Source organism: Cupressus sempervirens, chromosome 2, assembly GCF_028749045.1.
Source record: "Cupressus sempervirens isolate cs-2001-9-10 chromosome 2, ASM2874904v1, whole genome shotgun sequence".
NCBI classification, from domain to species: domain Eukaryota; kingdom Viridiplantae; phylum Streptophyta; class Pinopsida; order Cupressales; family Cupressaceae; genus Cupressus; species Cupressus sempervirens.
In genome coordinates this window covers 330,038,660-330,061,599 of record NC_143119.1, presented here as the reverse complement: position 1 = coordinate 330,061,599, position 22,940 = coordinate 330,038,660, and positions in this window count along the sequence as shown.

Here is a 22,940-nt window from a genome sequence, read left to right as displayed (position 1 = left end):
TTGAATTGGGTGGTCCTTCTAGTGTAGATTGTATAGTCTTTATTACAACAACTGTAGATATTGAATGCTTTCCTTTTCCAATAATTATGTACAGTGTAATTGCGCTTGTTTTGTTGATATCTTTCTAAATTGTCTCCTCAGCTGCAGTGCATCAATCAACTGAGTAGGAGAAAATCTATCCAACATTTTTTTCTTTGTGGACTACATTTATATGTTGCACTATTATTGTTTCAAATGACAGTACATTTTGGGGGAAAATAAGGTCCACATGCATTTGGTTGTCAAATCCTTCATTTCTAGAAACATCTAACACTAGTAAATTTAGGCCTAAATTTTGACGTGAAAAGGTCAAAATTTCAACAAGAATAGGTTAATAAGGTGACCAAGCTTGTTGTCGGTCTTTTTTGGTCAGTTTTTCACCACATACATTCTGAGTCAATATTTTGACTTCATAAAGGTGGACTTACCGATGCGAATTTCGTCGATTTCCCTAGTCCAAGCTGAACTGTTATTTCCTCATTTGCGGGTGCCGCTGGTCAAAATTTTGACATAAACCTACACCAATTTGGCATCAAAATTGCGACAAAAACACCTTACTTTTCTACTCCGGTGCCATACAAGGGACGTCAAAGGTGACCAATTTGGTGTTGAAATTGCAACTAAAATACCAATTCTAATTTGCATTTGTGTCAAAATTGAGACCAAGATATGTACAAATTCCAACGAGCTATCCTAGTTATTGGAAAAGCTTTGCTCTTATAGGAGCCTTCTAAACTGCACAAAACTTGATTCTAAAGTGTAATTGCTCGGTGCATGAGAGTCAGGGTATTGTGCACATTTCTACCTCCACACCATTGTTTTTTTTGTCACATGATTTATTTCATACAAAACAATGGGAAGGAGGAAGAAATGTGCACGATATCCTAAGTCTCCACCGAGCAATTATGCTTTACAACTCAAATTTTGTGTAGTTTAAAAGGCTCCTATGAGAGCAAAGCCTTTGCAATAATTGGCACAACACGTCTAAATTTTGGTTCCTGCAGGGAAGAATAAAATTAAGAAAGAATTATTTATCAAGAATGAAAGCCAACAATTTCATCTATTTTTCAAACAGATAAATGTGACAAAAAAACTTAGTCCCAATCACATCATCATATATAAGAGCACATATATAACTATAACTATAACTATGTCTAAAACCAACGTAATTTACAAATATCCACAATTCAAATATTATCCCTTGATGTTTTCTTTAATGAAAAGTTTTAAGTCAACTATGTTATCGCCCTGGATGTAATAGAAAACTGTCATTAGGCTAAAGACTGCAGCAAGATTTACGATTTACAAATGCAATGAGAACTACCCAACTGAAGTGGAAAATGACATGAAAAGTTAACAATCTATCAATTAACAATCTAGATGAAATATTTCTAGCAATTGAACTGTAAATTATAGAAACAAAAAAATTCCTTGAAATTGACACCTTACCAGTTGTTCATTTGCATCCATAATGGCTTCACAAAAGTTGAAAGCTTACGATTTGTCAAGAACACAAAAGGCACTCGTAGTTCAGCTGCATCAATAAAACTAAAGTAGTTCAGTTGCATGGTGAGGGCAAGAGACTGTCAATATCAATTGTGGAGTTGCAGATAGGTAAGCGATAAACATAAAAAGGTAGTATAAGATTTTAATAGCAACTGTGACCTTCACAGTTTTTCTCAGTAGTTTTGCGTAATTAAATTGGATAGAAAATTGATAGTAAAATGTGAAAGAGAACACACATAATGTCACATCAAAATAAGTTTGCATCCTACATATGAGTATGCATCAAAACTGAATTTTTACCTCCTCAATCTATATGTATCAATAAAGAAATAAGACGTTTTTGTAATACAAAATTCTTGAACCCTATTCCAATGTAATCTTTCAAACCTGCAAAATAAAACAAAAGTCATAAGAAATAAAATAAAAGGATTTATTTCTAACAAACTATCCCAGATGCTTTGTATATACCTTAGGACATGATACAAGCTGTTCCACAAGCAACACTTAACATTCCAATTTTTTTCTCGTTTACTAGAGTGATGATAAACTATATGCAAAGTAGAAATAGTGCAACATAATAGATGATTAGTATCTACAATTCTTAATACTGAAAATTATAAAGAATGTAATACTCACAAGTGTCGTTGCCTAAGAGAATGCAACCCAAGTTTATCATGATCTCTGCAACATTCATTGCATTGGGAATATCCTACTTATTTGCAAACACCAGTAACATTGCATCTCATAGTTCATCTTGCAAGAACAAGAAACTTAAATGATAAAAAAAATTCTATGGATAACATGAAAATAATTGTTAAAAGAATGAGGCCAATTTTACACATAATAACCAAAGTTGCCATGAGAAAGACATGAAATCTTCTTGATCCATTTTCCAATTGTGTTTATACAATCCTAAAAATTCACTTTGATAGTTCTGACTAATTATTGTTGGAAGGATTTTATTTGCTTCATCAAACGAGTGTATATTGTAGTCTTGGCTTCTTGTATTTTTCAAAATAGTATCATTACTCATCTAGTATTGTTCAATCTGAAAGGATGATATTGATATGTTGTTTTTCTATAATAGCCAAAACAAGGGGTTGTTAACCTTTGCACAAACAAGGGATGAAAGCACAAACATAGGGCATCAACAAAACAACAAAAAAAACCTCTTCCTATGCACTTGGACAAAAGTCTAAGCAACACTATTGTTAGGATTGCAACAAAGGAAACCCCACTACAACCTGTCAACAAGGCCCAAGAGTGATTATTTAAGAGTCAACATTATCAGTAGAATTTTCAAAATAGAAGTGGGAGCAGTAACTTCAACAACATAGGCCACAAGGCTAGCGGGCATCGCACCTGAAATACGATCTAACATCCAAAATTGTGACAAGAATGGAAGCGATAGAAGTTTGGCTCAGACCAACAACATGAGAAGCATCAATATAATAAAAAAAAAATTATTCTTCATTAGAAAACAAGTCCTCAAAAGGAAAATCTAAAACAAAATCAGAAGCTCTAATTGTCAAATGGTCATTTTTCACGACCCTCCATCAAGTGACAGCACCTATCCAACCCAAAATGGCAATCATTAGGCATGTATCCTATAGAGATGCAATCTCTACAACAAAATGGAAAACCCTCATATTCAATGCTTCACCCATGGCCTCTCATCAACCATGATTGAAGTGGAGAGATCTTTATTTCAACTAGAATACAAACATAGAATAGCCCAAAATTGTACTAGATCCATCCAATTTTAGGAACTAGCAAAGGGAATTTCCAATGGCCTCAGGCAAAACAACTCACAAAAGTGAAATGAAGATGAGGAAGGAAAACCCAAACATAACTCACATAGGTATAGCTCAATGTCACCAAACATTAGGGACTTCAAAGAATTAGTCACCCAACGGTGTAAATCTTAGAGGCACTAGAGACTCTAAGAATTTATAGACCATACTTCTGCACTGATAAAAGTCCATGTTACCACCACAAAATAGGACAAAATTTTCATAAGACTTGACGACCCAAGCATAGCTCCTTCAACCAAAATTTGACAGACAATTATCTAGAGCATTCAACGGGTCTAAAACCACCAACAAGAGAAAATATCCTAGCACCTAGAAGCCTAGCTTAGCGCTACACCAAGAGAGTCAAACCCCAACAAAAACCATCTAATGGATCTCTTCTGATGGGGTGTGTTATGAGTATATTAAGTTCCCCTCTTTCTCCAAAGTGGAAAACATCATGAATTTTGAGTTCAGATCTACGTTATGTAATACTACTTTACTCATGTTTAGAGATCCTTACAGTATATTCAAAGATACTTATTATATCTACTCTATAATAAATGGCAATGTAATAGCATACTAGCATCAGAGTTCATAACCCACATCAAAAGTGGTTAGTTACACAAGAAGAAGCATCCAACATGGGACATGAGAAACAAATTCAGATTGATTTCTCCTCTATTATTAGAGGATCATAGTAAGGCACAACACAAATTCTCAAATATAAATAATAGTCAACTGTCATTTTACTTAGATCCCTATGAAAATGTAGCACTGAAATACAATATACATTGGAGTTAGGAATTTGGTTGACAACCAAAATCAATTGAATTGAAATAAGAAACTTCACCAAAGAATCAACTAAATATGTAATTTTAAGCATATTTTGCTACTCAAAATGTTACTTCTTCCTTCTTGACCTTAAACTCGTGACATTTTCTAGTTTTACGGGGGGAAACACGATCTCTCCAACTATTAGTTCTAAATGGCTTTCACCTTAAGCGCATAGAGTCTTTGAACTAGATAGATAAAATACACAACCATGTTGAAGACCATGGAAATAGAGGATAACATGGAAAATACTAAACAACAAGTTGGATAATGATGAAGACTACAGTGAAGGTAGAAAATCCCAGACATCATCAATTAATACCAAACTACCAAATGGAGTATACAAACTTGAAAAGATAAGACACACCTTACAACTAAATGAAACTCTAGAAGCTACCATCAAATGGCATGACATTGAATCATTACCAATAAATGAATACAACATAGAGAAGCTACTAGATATGGTATTTCTATTCATTTTTCAAACGAAAGAGTGCAGTAGGTATGCAACCATGACTAAGGAAAGTGCAATTTCACACCATTTTCCATGTTGATGTTGAGATACAGACCTGTGCAATCCAATCTCCCAAGGAATAGATAGCACCATGTATCACCATCTTTGCCAAAACAAGATTTTTCATAAAGCAATGTTAGAATAGTTACTAAAATGGTCGTAAATTATGTTGTTATAGTAAAAGAATACTTTAACTTAAGAAAAAAAACTATACAATATTAAAACATGATATCGTGCTTTAAAAACTAAAAAGGTACCTATAATGAAGAACTTCATTTCAACTTGCTAATTGGTTGTCACTATTAACTATAAGCTTATCTTTAAAGTTTGAGCTTCACTTGGTTTCGAGAATAGTTAAATATTATCTACTTAACAGGGCCAACCACATGAAGGTGGAAGCTCATTTGGCCCCTCCCCCCACTAACATCACTCTAAATTCCCCATTAACATTTAATAACATTCAATTCATCCATTTTTGAAATATAACATTCAATCATTATAATCACATGATAACATTCATTAACACATAAAATTCATAAACACACAACATTCATGAATAATTCAAGAGTAAGTCATTCATTAATAATTCATTAACACAATATTCATTAACACCCAACATTAATGGATAATATTCATTAACACAATATTCATTAACAATATTCAAGAGTAAGTCATTCATGAATAATCATATCTTTTTTGCTTTCTTGCCGTTTTTGTTTTCATAAAATTTCTAAGAGGAATATCAATGTCCTCGTCATCCCCATTAACATTTAATAACATTCAATTCATCCATTTTTGAAATATAACATTCAATCATTATAATCACATGATAACATTCATTAACACATAAAATTCATAAACACACAACATTCCTGAATAATTCATTAACACAAAATTCATTAACACGCAACATTCAAGAGTAAGTCATTCATGAATAATTCATTAACACAATATTCATTAACACCCAACATTAATGAATAATATTCATTAACAATATTCAAGAGTAAGTCATTCATGAATAATCATATCTTTTTTGGTTTCTTGCCGTTTCTTTTTTTCATAAAATTTCTAAGAGGAATATCAATGTCCTCGTCATCCCCCTCCTCTATTGGTTCTAACACATGTATCCTCCTCATCCGTTCAAGAACATCATGAGGCTATTGCACCAAAGGGGGGTCCGCTGCAATAACAAGTACTTCATGAGTTAAATTCGCACCATTTTATATTAGTGAATTATGAGTTTTTATTTAAGTAAAAGAACTATAAATAAAAAAACTAATTTAAAAGAACAAAACACAGATTTTCTTTACCTGAATATGCGACATGATCTACCTGTTGATCAGTCTGAACATCCTCCAGCACTCGTTCAGCACGACATGATTCTATATCCTCAACACAAAAAGGTTACACCAAGTTCAATTAAAGATGTTAATTTGTATTATTAATTATATAATTAGTTTTAAATAATAAATGAGCACCTCCATCGATAGCACAATGCACATCAGGGGCTTCATGATGCTGTGTATGATCTGTCTCATGATTAACAGGCTACATTGCAATGTCATGCACATTATTATCAAATAAATTGTTGATCAAGTATTCAATTTCCAATATATATTTTGGCATATTTACCTGTGCACATGATTTAGGAGACTATTCGATTGGGGCAATGGAAGTTTGCCATAGGCATTCAGCCACCGCTGCATAGCCTTGCTTGAAGGCAATTTTTTTGTGTTTTTCTGTGGTCTCCAGATTAAAATCAGTGCCCTACATTTTTTATTAATTAACAAAATTATTCGCATTTTATAAATAATTTTTTTTTGCAATTCATTTATTGCTACTTACAATGCGTGCTTTGATTTTCGAATATCCCCCAGAGCCAAGTCTGTGCTGCCCAACCTTTTCTAGTGTCACCTTTGTTGCCTTTGATGTGTCCTGAAACCTATGAAAAGTTTGAAATATGTTAGATGATATAGATATTGCATTATTATATATTGGTATGAAGGTTTTAGCATAACGTAGCATGTTCCACCAAAAATATGAAAAAAGGGAAGAAATTATAGCATCATACCTTTAATTGACATGTGTAATCATGCTATTTATACATGGAGTTCATGCTAAGTATTTATCCATATTCTGACATGCCTCCATAAAATTACACATCAATTTTGACAGTCTATATTATCCATTGTCACACAAAGTAAACGATAAGCTAAAAGTTCAAACATCTAGTAGATTTTATAGATTAAATTTTTTATCCAATGTGAACATATTTGGTAAATTGGGGGGGGGGGGGGGGGGTGGGGTTCATGGAGGAGCCACTAGTTCAAACTGTAGTTTAGAGTCCATACACTTAGTGGAAAGGCATGAGTCTGGTAGCATTACCTTGGTATCATTACCTGCTGGTTCTTGATGTCCTGCAGAGTATCCATAGGTTCCACACTCAAAGTGTTTTTATCCCCAAGGCTGCAACAGGTATAAACTTGAGGGCAAATGTCAAATTTCAGATTGTTTTAGTAGCATTCCTTTTTTACCCATAGCTGAAAAGTAAGTATTTTTTTGTTTTCAATTTAAAAGACATCACCTTTGTGCATCAAGTGCTTCTTTAGCCTCCACACTGCATGGAACTGATTTTATAAATGGTGGTTGTAACTGAAACAAAATCCCCACTGATTTGCTAAGATAACTAGCAACTAACAGGAACTACCTAGCATTGTTCCAGTAGAAGACTCACGACTTAAGATTTGTCTTAATCTATGTTTATTTTGATTGCTTCTAGTAGTGGAGCACCATTCAGAATGTTTGAGAAGATCAGAAATGTTACATCATAGTTTGGAGGATGTTTCATATAGTATACATCCACAACAAACGATTTCAAAGCTAACAGTTGGATAGAAAACTATTTAGATAAGCTTCAACTATTCTTAAAAGTCACACAGTAAAAGAAGAATTAAGGATAGAAAAAAAAAAAAAAAAAAAGTCAACTTTAACACTTTTACTGTAGAAATTAAGAAAATTAGTATGTGATCATATTTAAACCATTCACTTTAATAATGCCACATAATTTTGATCCTATAAATAAGGTATAAGAGTTTAAGAAACAATAAATTTCATAGAGTGGAAAGAAATAGCAGAAATTATCAGCATTATTTATAAGAATGAAATTTGGGTTAGAGTTTTCCAAAAAGAAATTCATAACTTTAAATGCTTGCAAACAAATGCTTTCATGTAGATTAAAATAGCATAAATGCTTACACTTGTAGGGGACACGACCAATAATGGAGAATGCACGCACAACTCCTCCAAATAAGGAAAGCATTGTAGAACTTTGACATTAGCAAAATCTTCATCAGTTGCCAAAAATTCTTGTATAACAAGAATTTAGTAGTTAAAGTTTCTTACAATTCTTTTAAAAAAATGCATCAATAAAGTATTTTTGCACATATTACATATTTTACTTCATAACATAAAAGATTATAAAATATAAATCTTTATTGAACTTTTGTTATAACTAAATATTCATTGGAGCTTACTTCATAACGACGAGCTTGCACTCTCAAATCTGATAGCCTCTTCATCATCTCCTCGGATTCCATATTTGACTCATCCAAAATTTTCATTGCTTCTAAATTAATTTTTTAAAATTTTGTCTTCAACATTTTTATGAAATTAGGAGTTGCAGCAATATCCTCGTCAGAAGGCGTAGCTAGTGGCTCGGTACTTACTGATGCTACTTTACCCTTATCCTGAACATCAAATTGTGAGAGGAATATCAATAAAACTATAATAAAAACTAAAAAACCGTAAATAAAATAACGTAATAATATAACATTTTTCAACTATCTAATTTGTACAATTTCAAAAAGGTTTACCCTCGCTAAAGAAGGGGTGGGAGTAGCATCTTGGTGACCTCTATCATCTGTCGGATCCATATCGTCCTGTCACAAAGATTAAACATAAAAAATTCAACTAATTGAAAGCAATAGACAACAAAAAAAAACTGATTAACAAAATGGTAAATAGTACTTACACTGTAAATAAAATAACATAATAATATAACATTTTTCAACTATCTAATTTGTACAATTTCAAAAAGGTTTACCCTCGCTGAAGAAGGGGTGGGAGTAGCATCCTGGTGACCTCTATCATCTGTCGGATCCATATCATCCTATCACAAAGATTAAACATAAAAAATTCAGCTAACTGAAAGCAATAGACAACAAAAAAAAAACTTATTAACAAAATGGTAAATAGTACTTACAACCCTCATGATAGTAACTTTGTATTTATGCGATTTAAATGGTAATCGATTAGCAGTTCTTCCCCTACACTTATTGATTTTATTGCACAAACAAAAACTTCATTCCCCTCACACGCCTCAAATATGCAATTGGGTTGCTTACTAGTTGAAGAAGGTCGCATACTATTTATAAAACTTGCAATATTACCTATTGCTTTTGGTCTCCCATCAATGTACATAGCAAATCTTTTACTTTGATCATTTTCTTTTCGTTGTATACAATTAGTTGATTCCCCATACCTACACATGCTTTTTTTATATCGAACAATCTGCATCCAATCATTGTAATTGTAACATGGATCGACATACTTGAACAATTCGAAAACTTTGTTGTAACATACCTTTATCCCATCCATGGAAAATAGGCCCAAACCATGTAATGAGGATGGAGCAATGCGATATATCCTCTCATTAACACAAAAATCTACGTTAATTGGAGGTAGCTCATTGGGTACCCATTCTTTCTCAATGTGTGAGTACCGAAAGGGCACCTTGATGTCGCCTTTGGTCTCGTCATCATAAGAACATGACCCCCAATTAGCAAGGAAAAATTGCATGTGTTTATCAAAAAAATTTCTATTCTTTTGACCTCTTGTTGATCTCCCTATTTTAGCCATACTACATGTAGAGCTTTCATCTACCAATTCCTCATTTCCCTCATTCGATGTAGATAGATCTGACAAGTACCTATTTGGTGGATCCTGCAATCCATCAAATGGAAAGTGAAAGTGACAAATATAAAATGTAGTAAGTTGAAAGTGATTATATAATTATATTTCTATATGGACCTTCTTTGTCTATATATACATTATATGATTATATAAAATGTCTATTTATAACATATGTGCTCAATGATAAACAAAAAGAATATAAGAAAATTATGTCTATTTATTGACTTATACCTGTTGATCCATGTCACTATGCACAATCCATCCCAAACGGGTCAAATTTCCTGTAGTCAATTGACTGTTTGCAAAAAGGGTGACAATCAGACACAATATAAACATTGGTAATTATAAATAACATATGTTGTAATCATTATAAATTAACACAATAAATATGTAATCAAATTTCTTGAATATGTTAATCATTTACCTTAAGTTAGCTAAAAATTATATGATACACGTTTGCTACAAATAACTTAGAAGACAACATGAACAATAGGCAACATTTGAAACATGAACAAATTTCCCTTATATATGGAATGCAAGATCGTCAACAGAAGGGGTGACGATGTACTTGTAGTCAATTGACTGTTTGCAAAAAGGGTCATAATCAGACACAACATAAACATTGGTAACTATAAATAACATATGTTGTAATCATTAGAAATGAACACAATAATTATGTAATCAAATTTCCTGCGTATGTTAATCATTTATCTTAAGTTAGCTAAAAATTACATCATACGTGTATGCTACAAATAACTTAGAAGACAACATGAACAATATGCAACATCGTAAACATGAACAAATTTACCTTATATATGGAATGCAAGATCATCAACAGAAGGGGTGACGACGTTTGTAGTCATTGATTATCTTCTTCTTCATCATCATCATCATCATCATCGCCATCATCACCATCATCATCGCCATCATCACCATCATCATCGCCATCATCATCGCCATCATCGCCATCATCATCGCCATCATCACCATCGCCATCATCATCATCATCACCATCATCATCATCATCATCATCATCACCATCATCGTCATCACTATCATCTTGATCTTCATTGTCCGCGTCTTCATCATCTTCAATATCTTCTTCCATAACATTAGACTTTATCAGCCTTCCTCTTGGATCATGTCTAACAACAAACGACCAACCCTGTTTATGTGGAACCTCTAAGTAAAACACTTGCTCACATTGGCTTGGAAGAACATAGGGCTCATCTCCAACTGGCTCAAACGACCTTGTATTGATCATTGTAAATCCATTATCATGTTGAATAATTGTTCTATCTGGATCATTTTGATTTAGTCGTAACCTGTACCATTTGACGACGAATAGAACTACTTTGAAGGTGTTAAATTCAAACTCAATTATATCATCCAAGATGCTATAGTATTGATTTTGAGATTATTGAGGATGTATGTCGTTTCTAGATGATATATTGGTGACCTTGAAAACTTCAGTTATCCCAGGATCACAAGTTTTCTTTGTGTCATCCAACCTTTTTATGCAAAATTTGTGGCCATGATAGTACATAGCTTTGTGGTGCTTGACCTACAATTTTTAAAGTGTGTGTAAATTATTTGCATCGTGAGTTGATACGAAACATACGTCGAGTTATGATCATTAATAAATTTCTATGTACCTCTCCGCCTCTTGAACCCTTTACTAGATCAACTACCATCAGCATAACATTGGAATCTCCATTACAATGAGCTTCTGTAACCAATGAAGCAACACCTTCCGATGTTAATGAGCAACCATTTTGTTGACATCGTTCAATCCATTCCGTCATCCAATCAAGATTGTTCGCAATATACAAATGTATTGCATCCCACTCTCAACCACCTATTTCAAAAAAATACACCAATTAAAAATAACTTATATTGAAGATTTATAAGAATTAATTAACTACAATAACATCTTAGATTTACCTCTCACTTTCCTCGATCTACCTTTGCCCATCAAGTACTCCCCTTTGAATTTGTTAATTGAGTTGGGATCTCAAATACGATCTACATGGATCTTTGTTGCAAACTTAGGAAGATATTCACTAATGTACACCATGGTCTGGTATACCATATATCCCTCCACCATAGAACCCTCGAGATGTGCTCTCTGTCGAACCAAGCCTTTCAAAAATTTCAAGTGCCTCTCAACCATCCACATTGGCCTGGTTGGTATAGGTCCACACAATTCAATCTCCTCAACTTGATGTATGAGGTAGTGTTCTTGTGCATTGAAAAAACTTGGAGGTAGAAACTTTTGCATTTCACACATCAGAAGAGGAATTTTTCTCTTCCAATATTTCATATCTTCTTTATTGATTTCTTTAGATGACAACCACCTCATGTATTTTTCAAGATCATATATAACCTGTTTGACATTGTTGGCGAAGTGGTGTGGGAGAGATAGAGGTAGAACGTACTGCAATATTTGTAAAAATAAACAATATCTGGAAAGGTGAAAATAAAAAAGTATTTTTACAACTACAAAGGAGGAATCAAGAGCATTATAAATAATGAAGAAGAAACTTAAATCCATACAACTTCACCTTTATTTACAATTTGACCTTTCTACAAGTGAAATATGAAAATATACAAAATTTCCAATCACATTTTCACTTAAAAAAGAACACCAAATATACCTTTGCTACAATATCTTTTTCAAATTCTTCGCTATCAAATTCTTCAGAACTGCAAGCTCCTGTGCAAAAAAAATATGAGATGAACTAAGTAATTTTTGATGGGAAATATTTAAACAAATCAACTATCAAAAAAATAATTTATGAAATTCAGTTGCTTTATTATGTACTAAAGACTTGGCAAGATGTTCCCAAGTCTATCTATAGAATGCCTATCTGCATGGTTGTTTACAAATAGTCTAGTATGGTGTTGCTTTTGAACAACAACAAATGTCACTGGGGCTAGTAATTTGGCTAAAGAGATGCACAAGCCTGTTGACACCACAAAACTTTTAGTTCATATAGCATTCAGCTATCTTCTTTAGCAAAATCCAAAGAGAATACAAACAAACTAATGAGCCGTGTCTATCTCAATTGAATAGCAAGTACTATAGTGAGTATTAGGAAACTGACCTTGCGAATAGCATCCAGTTCATAAAGTATTAGGAAAGTGACCTTGTTGATTAGTTTAACATAGATTGGTGAACAGAAAATTCATAATAAAAATTTGATTTTTTTCCACACTTGTTCAAACCATATAATGAAATGACAAAAAAATGAATTGTATACGAGTCACTCCAAATCCTTAGCTTTTAATACGCTTCATAGATGAGATTGCATTATATGTTTTGAACAAGATGTGGAAAAAAATCAAATGACATAGATATAAGCATTCTCACACCATGAGTGAAGCAACAATTGCATAAAGCTTTATTGCAAAAAAATTGTCAATATTATTTACATTGTACATACGTGTTTATATAATGTTTCAATTCCTAAACTAAGAAACTATAGCTAGTGTTCTAACCATGCATAAAAATAAAATTACAGTGCAGATGTATGAAATTATATGCATAACTACTCCTATACTAGTTTATAACTACTATGGAAGCACAACACTACAATCACAATACCAAATCCAACTCCATAACTTAATCCCAATCCCACTGCCCACCATCGACTCTCCATTATATCTTTGTTGCTACCAACTGTAGTCTTATTCCATTCTACTTGATGCTCTTTGCAACTTGAACCACAACCCAGTGTCGTATTTTCAAGGGGGAAACCCATGAAGGTTGGGGTTTCCTAAAAAGGAGGAAGCCTCAAATGTTGCGAATTGTTTTCCCTGTGGTATTAATCCTAACAACATGTTGTTTGAAAGATTCAATACTTCGAGGAAGGTTAGATTTGAAAATTCAAAAGGAATTATTCTTGACAACTTGTTTTCTGAAAGATCTAGAGGCTCTAAACGAGCCATGTTTGCCAAGGATTCAGGAATTGAACCATATAGCTAATTATTTGAGAAGTTGAGAGAAATTAAACCTTGGAGGACTCCCAAGGCTGGAGGAATATTGCCTAAGAGGTTGTTATGTGAGAGATCCATGAACTTGTCTGCATAGATTATCTTCTCGTATGTTTGAACCCTTCCTTTTATCCAAATTGTTACTTCATCCTCAAACTTTGATTCATAAGGAGAGTCCAGATTTAAATTACTGAAATAAGAGAAGGTAAGTCATTCATCAATAATTTGAGATTGATTGATCATAGCATATAGCTTTGGATTGGGCTGGATGAAGCCGAGAAAGTAGGCTTTGGATTACAGCTTATCAAATTGGTTATCAATTTATTTTCCAAGTTTATGACATTACAACATTGGCATCAAAGACTTTCATGAGAACATTTACTATTATTTGAATACAGTGTCAATAACACAATCTTTAAGAGGCGCAATCTTTTTCTATAATTAAAGACTTTATTGGAAAATAGCAATCATTACAAAAAATCCTCATCTGAGATTTAGAATACTACTTTGATGATAAGCTCAAGGCTTTTGTGACCTAGACCAACACACAAGCTGATGGAATAAGATGGTCACATAATAAGGAGAAGAAAGAGGATCAAAAGTTTAGAGTTACTAACTCAAAAAACTTAAAAATGATCCCCTTGAGGTCTTGTATGAGGGACTCTCATGCACATTAAAAACTACACATGCACCCATATAGGTAAAAGTTGAAAAGATGAAAATAAAAAGCCTGCATGCAGTTTGGTAGGCACTCCATGTGGGAACTGTTAGTTAAATGGCACAATTCCCATCAAAACATGAAAAATTACCTACTAATTATTAAGAAGCAACACTTTGAAAACAAAACTCAAGGGGCATATGGGAAAGTGATGAGAGGATTATCATTACTAAGGGAAGCCAACTCTTTTTTCTCATCCATATTGGATCTAGCGGATGAGATCCAACTTTAGGATATGTCCTAAGGATTTCTACTTCTCATCCATTGAAGAAAATTATGTCTGATAGTAACAACGTATGTCATTTGGTAAGCCAATAGAATTACTAGAAGTCTTCACAATCTACTCCTTCCATGCTACAAGGCTTTTGAATGATCTCTTTCAATGCCTTATCAATGGCTTCTCTTGCCTATTTGCCCTTGGATAGTTAAAAGCCTAATGGTGAGTGGAAGATACAAAACTCTACTATTGCTACTATAATAACAAGGTTAAGAAATGACACCCACAACCATTTGTTGTATGTTCCATAATCCTAAATATAATTAAAATTGGTTCCTATAAACTTCCATTGTATTTACCTATTTTCAATGGTCCAATTTTGAAAAAGCTACTCTTGGTTTGATTGAGAAGTTCAAGAGGGCATAAAGTGTTTTAAGCACTTTCTAACTCTCCAGCACACATCACAACCTGTCAGGCACTATTTGACACCCTACTATACTGATGCCCACCAAGATTTTGCTTGCAGTACTTTATGTTGCATCATGTCTATATATATTCCATCTGCACATATTGAAATATAAAAACAAAAACAATGACAATGAAAATAATTGGATGACACACAGCACAAAAAGGCCTTATTTGGGGAAGACTCTCTGATAGTAGACAACTGAATACAATAGGGCTTTATTAGCTCCTGCCTGGCCAAGGAAGAATACCTTATAAAAAATCTATACAAAAGCATGAGCAAAGAGTTGAAGAAGATTTTCTAGGCAAACAAAACAACATCCTTTCATTTTAAGATGATATATAAAGGCATTCTTCCAGAGAGGGGCCAACTCGTTTCATTTTGATTTTACTGGGTTTAACCCATAGGCATTACTACACCGAATTGGATCTCAAATAACCTTTATATCAGACCCAGATCCAAGGACTATGAGTGCCAAACTGATAACTTAGCTTTTTATACAATCAAATCAACATATTAAAGACATAAAGCCATTTGTACAAGGGTGATATTTCCTCAAGTTTTCTTTGTTGCTAGATTCCTTTAGATAAAGATAGCTATTGTAAAGAAGTGGATAGATTCACCCAAGAATCTCTCCTGTAAATGGAATTCCTTCTCAATTTTGGAAGGATAATTTCACAAATATTGTAATGTAAACTTCTAAAATTAGTTCATCCAGACACAAAACCAACAAATGTCTGCCAAATCTTATGAGAGAGAAAAAAAAAAAAAGATCAGGAAATTGAAGTAGGTTATAGGATCAGACATTTCATATACATTTCCATGTAATTATTGGTCCAAAAGGTTGAGCCCTATCTTCCTTATGAGAGTGGTTTTGGTTTGAATAATAGTTTATAAAGCAAAAAAGCTATGTTGTGGACTGAATCCTTTGGTAGATACATATCCAAATTGGAGAAGATTATAGTGTCAGGTTTTATTATAAATGTTTTTTTTGTGATTTGACTTCCATATCCTTGAATCTTGATCTTAATTTTTTGTTTTAATTTGTATTTTGATTATGTAGGTATAATGGGAGAGAATTGGAGTATGTATAATTTCTTTTGTTCCTCGTGAAATTGAGCTTCAAATGAGGTTCAGGGGTGGACCCAATATCCATTTGCATTGGATTTTCTGTAAGGTTTACAGATTTGGCAGGTTCGAATTGCATTTTAAATGGGTGTCATGGGTGGTGGCGGCATTGCTCTATTCCAGCATTGCTTCAAAAATCCAAAGGTGAGTCATTTTATCCAATTAGATTGGATTTGCTGAAATTTTTTAACATTCTAGTTGATTGGAAAATTATTTTATTCTTTTAGTTGTCATCTTTTCTTAGTTTTCAATCTTATCCTTATTAGACATGGTTTGTTACTCTTGTTAATTGAGACTTTCACTCCTTTATTAATATTGAATCTCTAGGTAATCATTTTGTGTCTCATTACATTTTGCAATACCCCTATCACCGAGATGTTTTGGATATCCAAGCATTATATCAATCTTGGCCATGCATCCACATGGAATTTCATTTTAAGCCACTAAAATCTGTATATTCAATGATATACTCCTCTCTAATTAGTTTATGAGAAAATAGATACTAACAATATAATTACACCGTGGGATTTATCCTTCTATGAAATACATAAATTGTGAAATCTTTGAACTTAGGAAAATTTGACATATCTATCTATGAAGTCTTCAAAGATAATTGAAAATATCATGACTTTATTTTTGATGCCTTCAAAGATCACACAAAGTGATTTTTTTTAAAAAGCCCTTGAAGATTACTGAAAATATTGTAAATTAATCTATGAATCGTTCAAAGATTAGTCAAAAATAATTGTAAATTTTGATCTATGAAGCCTCCAAACATGACCGGGATCTCAACACTGAAGAACAATGTGGCTGCATCATAGATCATCTGCTGTAAAAAAAAACATGTTAACAAGGTTATAGTAGTATATTAGTTCATATTAAGGGTTCCAATATCTATCTTCATAAGTCACACAATATGATCATATCCCCCTTATTTAATTAATTTTCTATATCCATTAGGAATAATTTTTGAATTTCTATGTGCATTGATGAATTTTTGGGTGCATTGACTCTTTTCTAACAAAATGAATATGTTGAGAAATCTTTTCTAACAGTACCTTATCAACCATGAACATGGTTGTCAGGTAATATGTTTGGTGTCCAACCTCAACAAAAATTGGTTTCGTAGAATAAGAGCATAGCATAATTTGATAAGCTATGTCAACTTCTTCCCCTGCATGCTCCAAGAGGCTTGAAAATTATATTTGGAAAATAAATGTTGATGATAGTCCTCATTAATTATAATCCACCTTTTCCTATTCTATTTAGAATAATATTTACTCTGTTAGATCTAATCTGTTAGTATATCAAAAAAGATTTGGGGACATTACATTGTGATAGAGGAGTGAATCTAAGTAAGCAAAAGACTAAAACTACACTAGCAACCAAAGTAGGTCATTGAGTTACAAGCTCAATCACAATCACAATCATAAGAAATAGCTCATGGATAGATGAATGAAAGGGGGTATATTTTTTGGATGATAATAGCTCACAAAGACCACAAATTAGACTTCACAATCCATCAAGCTTGAGTTCCCTTCTAACATCTCAATGTATCATACCTTGAATACATAGGATTAGCAACACATAGATCAGCAAAATGGAGCAATTCCAGTTGGCAGATGAATAAGTTTAAGTTCATTTCCATCATCTTGGTGTATTAGCGCTATTACAATTAATGTTGGATGATGAGGTTGGTGTGTTGGACGATGCTTGGATGGCTAATGGCGACTGCTTGTCTGCTACTTTTGGTTGTTTGTCTATAGCTGTGAATGGTAGGTAGGTGGGAGAAATTACTCTGCCAACAATTTAGGATGTAGTAAATTTGTTAAAATTATTTTGATTTTTATTTAGAAGCTTAAAATGTGTCTAGTTTTAATTAGATAAATTGGGAGGGAGCTGAATTTTTATATTAAGTCAAAATATGAAATAAAAATGAGCTCACAAGTAGTGAATTCAGGAAACTAAAAATTCAGTAATTAAACCCACCCTAAGATCACCACACTCTAATATTTTAAAAAAATCAAAAAGCATAAACAAAAATCAAATCAAGAGTAAAACTAGAGGGAAGGGACTTTAACCTTCTGCAATATTGCTTCATCTTCTTCAAAATGTTCAAGAAAGAACATAACAGAGAGACCAACATAGCAGAATCTGGATGAGCTCAATATTCTATCCATCGTATATTTGTGAAACTGTTATCAAGATTTGATTGTGTATTTTTTGAGTCAAACTCATTGACCTATATTACTAATAAGAATAGTTTGAGTGACAAAATCAAAACAGGAAAGTCAGCAAAAATCCTTATCTTTGCTCATTTTGCCTCAGCTATTCATCTTCCCCTCTCCACACTGCTTGAGGACAGCTCTTTCAACATTTTTTTGGTTAATGTGGAGAGCTAATATATTATTATTAAATATCTAATCAAGAGTTCAAGAGGGAAAGAACCAATAAGAAAACCTTCTATCTTTGCTGAAATGCATCTTGAAAGATAATTTCTCTAACAGAAACTCTTTATATAGAAATAGAATAATCTTAAAAATCTTTAATTTAGCTTCCTGTTAGCATCCTCATTAATCTCGTCATAAACAAAACCTATGCTAAAAGTGATGGAATCAGCTGTAAGCAAATGCTTGAACTCGTGGTTCAGAATCTCCAAATCAACTAACTGCTTCAGAACCACTCTTTCAACATTATCTGAGGGTCTTCATGGTTATTTTTCACAAGAACAATGGCATATAGAATCCCCTCATTTTCTTCTTTAGAGGGCACCAATAGTATAGTCTCTTAACCTGTTCCTCTATACAAATTATTTAGGATGTTGTGCCAAATTAGCTACAATTATTTTTAACTATTTTATATGATGTCTAAGATCAATTTAACTAATTCAACACAAGTTAGATCTATAGACTACATTGAAAAGACCAAAAGATGCCCTTTAAAATTATTTATATGCATATTGTGGGACACCACATTTGTTTGATCTAAATAGACAAGGAAACATATTCATTACTGTGCAGGGCCTGCTCAAAGTTAGCGATGAGGAAGTCTCAATTATAACTTCTGAAATCGAAGGAGAAAAAATTAGGTTGGTTATGGGCTTTCATTTATACTAATTGAAAGCTCAATACATAATATCTTAATATCTCACTGTTGAGATAAATCCTTACAAGGAGCAAGCGCTATGTTTGATGATTTGGTGTTTTCAGACTTGTTAATGCAAATTGTGGAAGGTAGTGATGGAAGTTTATATTTCTCAGATGCCAGTACAAAGTTTCCAAATAACCGTTCCATTTTGGACTTTCTAGAAGGAGAACAATATGGCCGCCTTCTCAAATATGACCCACAAACCAAAATGACAAGTGTGCTGCTTGATGGCCTTGGCTTTGCAAATGGAGTAGCCCTACCTCCATCTGAAGACTATGTGGCTATTTGCAAGACTTGGAAGTAAGTTTTACATAATAATTATAATGGCATATTGTCATAATTTATTTTATAATGGGTGTATGTACATACATGAATCTAGTTTTTCTTGATAGCTTTTAGTTTTGATTGTATGATTTATTTTTCATATCTATGATCTGTCATCAAAGATTGTAGAGAAAATCTTTGTTCAAAATGACCTAATGGTTGCCATGGCTAAGATTGAGCAAAAAATGGCAGAAAAATGTGACAAGTACCTTGATTCCTTGCCTCTTCCTCGATTTCCGTCTCTTCTCCTAAATTGCTTGTGCAGCTCCCTCGCGCGCACTCCATAGAATCTTTGAAACCAAGGGAGATGAGAAAGATAGGAGCAAAGGCTTAGTGAACAGAGGCAAAGACCGGATATAGATTCTGTTGACCTCGTTGCCCAAGCGTATTCAGATCCAAATCGAGATGCACATGCCCTACGAGCCATATACCTCCCACCCTTTGCATGCACCAAGCGCTAATCTACCGCCTCTTAATTTAACAAAACAATGAAATGGGCGGTCGAAACCCTTTTTCATTTTAACATGTTCAACTAAGTGTTGGTCGAAATTTCAACCAACACGGGCATGGATTTTTTTTTTTTTTAAAGATTTTTCCTTCCATATTCTGACCAATCTAAAACATTTTAATAGATGGTCAAAATTTTTGGTCGAAAAATGACCTCAAATGTACTAGTGTAATTTGGTTTAAAAAATCTTCCTTTCCCTTCCATTACATTCTGGAATATTCATGTTCCAGTTCTTATGCAAAAATTTGTAAGAGAAGCCAACATGAGAATCATCTGCAACGAATAATTCAATGTTAAGGAAGAGTCCTTCTCCCCAAAGGATTTCTAATCTATGCCTTAAGTCAAAAAAATTATCTTCCGTCAATTGCCTCCAGAAGTTCCAATGTTGCCTTTTCTTGTTGTTTTCGCATTTCTTTTAGACGATGCGGTTGTCGTGCTTTCGATTTTGAGCTCGGGAGCCTGAACTAAGGATTTTTTTTTAGTTTTGAGGAGTCTTTTTGCTCGGGAATTTAAATTTAGCTTTTTGTTGTTGGCTCTAGTTTGGATTTAAGCTAGGGTGTTGTTTTGTCTTTTGTTGTTGGGGTCACCGACCTTGAATTGGCTATGGGAGGTGGCTCGTTATATGAGTGCCTGCAGGGTTTGGGCAGTGCCGAAGCAAGAAATGAGAAACAGTTTCATTAATTATTCTAACGAAATCGAGGTTAACAGTTTCTCGCTTTGCCACATCAGTAAAATTAACAGTAACCACAACAACAATAATGATATTGTTACGGCCGATAATGAGATGATGGAGTGCATTCCTGATCACTCTCTGATGGGGCTCATAGTTCTTGTTGTAGATGATGATCTGACCTATCTCAAGATTTTGCACAGAATGCTTCAGACTTGTAAATATGAAGGTAATTATTTAATATTTGCACTTAAAATCTTAATTTTGAAAGTGCTTTTGCACTTTTTCCCTAAAACTTATCAATTCTTTGTGGAAGAAATTCTTTCGATGTGTCAATATGGAGGTAATTCTTCCACATGCTTTAACTTTCTTATGGTTACATGATAGTTTTCTTTCAATAAGTCAGCTCTTTAGGAAAAAAATGCTTTCATATGCTTGCTCTTTTGTATATCTACAACTTTGGACTTTTGTGTAAAACAATGCTTCAAATATATCAATATGCAACTAATACTTTTATATTTTTCCTTCTAACAACTTTGGGATATTTGCTAGGATTAAATCAGTTTTTGTGAAAAAAATCTCCCAATATGTCAATATAGAGTTAATCGATCCATTTCTTTTCTTATAAATGATTTTGTTGTATTTGTGTTAAAAAATACTAGGGGATAGAATTTCTCCGTATATTTAGAAGTTCCAAATTTTAGCTAGTTTGATGTTATCGGCAGACCTCACACTTTGACTTCAAATAGTAATGAAATATTTAAAAATATTTTGAATAATTACACATTCTAGTTTCTTTTTTAAGATTTTTAGTTTGTGTGGCAGGCAGATATTATAGCATCCATTTGATGCTTATTTTGAAATTTAATTTAGCCAATGAAATCTTTGAATTTTTAGATCTTCGTATTCAAATATAATGTTTCTTTGTACTAATTGTGTTATTCATTTTCCTAAAAATATATTTATCTATAATTCTATTTGTTTAGACAATGAACAGTCAGTGTTCAAGCTCTTTTATAAACTTTTAGTTCATCAAGTACCAAAATGAGTAGTCATAGTGTTAACATTTAATGTATGTGTTAAATCTGGGTCAGCCATTAGGATTGTGAATTAAAAAATCCAAAATCTAGAACATTCATGTATTGGATAGGATTTTTTTTATAGTTTTAAGTGATGTTGCACAGCAAGTGTCTAACAAATAATGAGATAAGAAATTTGTCTCCTTTTAAGTTATACTTTGTTTTCTAATTTGTGCAGGCTTTGTTCATTCTTTTGTATATGTATTTTTTGATTATTTTTTCAATTTTCTACTAGCTAGTTTAGGCTGCTCTCTATAGTTTCCCTTATGAAATATTTAGTATCTCAAAGCCACTGTGATTACGGTTGCTAAATGTTGTGAGAGAAGCCAAAAAAAAAACCAAAACATTGTTATTGTTATTTGTTAGTACTAACGGTCTCTATATGAGGGAAAATTATTTAGTTGGTTGATGTGATTCATGTCATCCAAAATGGTGAAGGCCCCATGGCTTCTCAAATGATTTTCAATAATGCAATTTTCTTCATTTACATAGTGAAACTTAAATTAGCCACACCAAGGTCTTTTACAAGTTTTTCCTACTTCTTAGGTAGGGCATTCCTAAGTGAGGACACTATTGTGTAGTTAAAATGACCACACTATTCATGATTGGGATGTACTCTGAAACCAACAATAGCAGCATGGGAAAACATGGCCACCATCATTGCCATGTTTTTTTGATCTGCAATATCACCATACTAAAAATGAATAAAGAGTAGGTGGAGTAGGAAACACAATCAATAGTATATCTTTCAACATGTTTTACTTTCATCTTATACCGTTGCCATTGAATTCATCTGTAATGGCTACAAATGCTTCTTTCATCTTATACCATTAACATTGAATTCGTCTATAATGACTACAAATGCTTTCAATTTTCTATAAGCCATTTGTTGACTTAATGCTTTTAATTTTCAATTCAAATGCACCAAGTATTACATAAGAAAGCCCCAAACGTGAGTTCTTAAACAACGACAACAAACATCCCATCCTTTCATGTGAACTTAATAAATCTCTCCCCAATTGACAAGAAATGA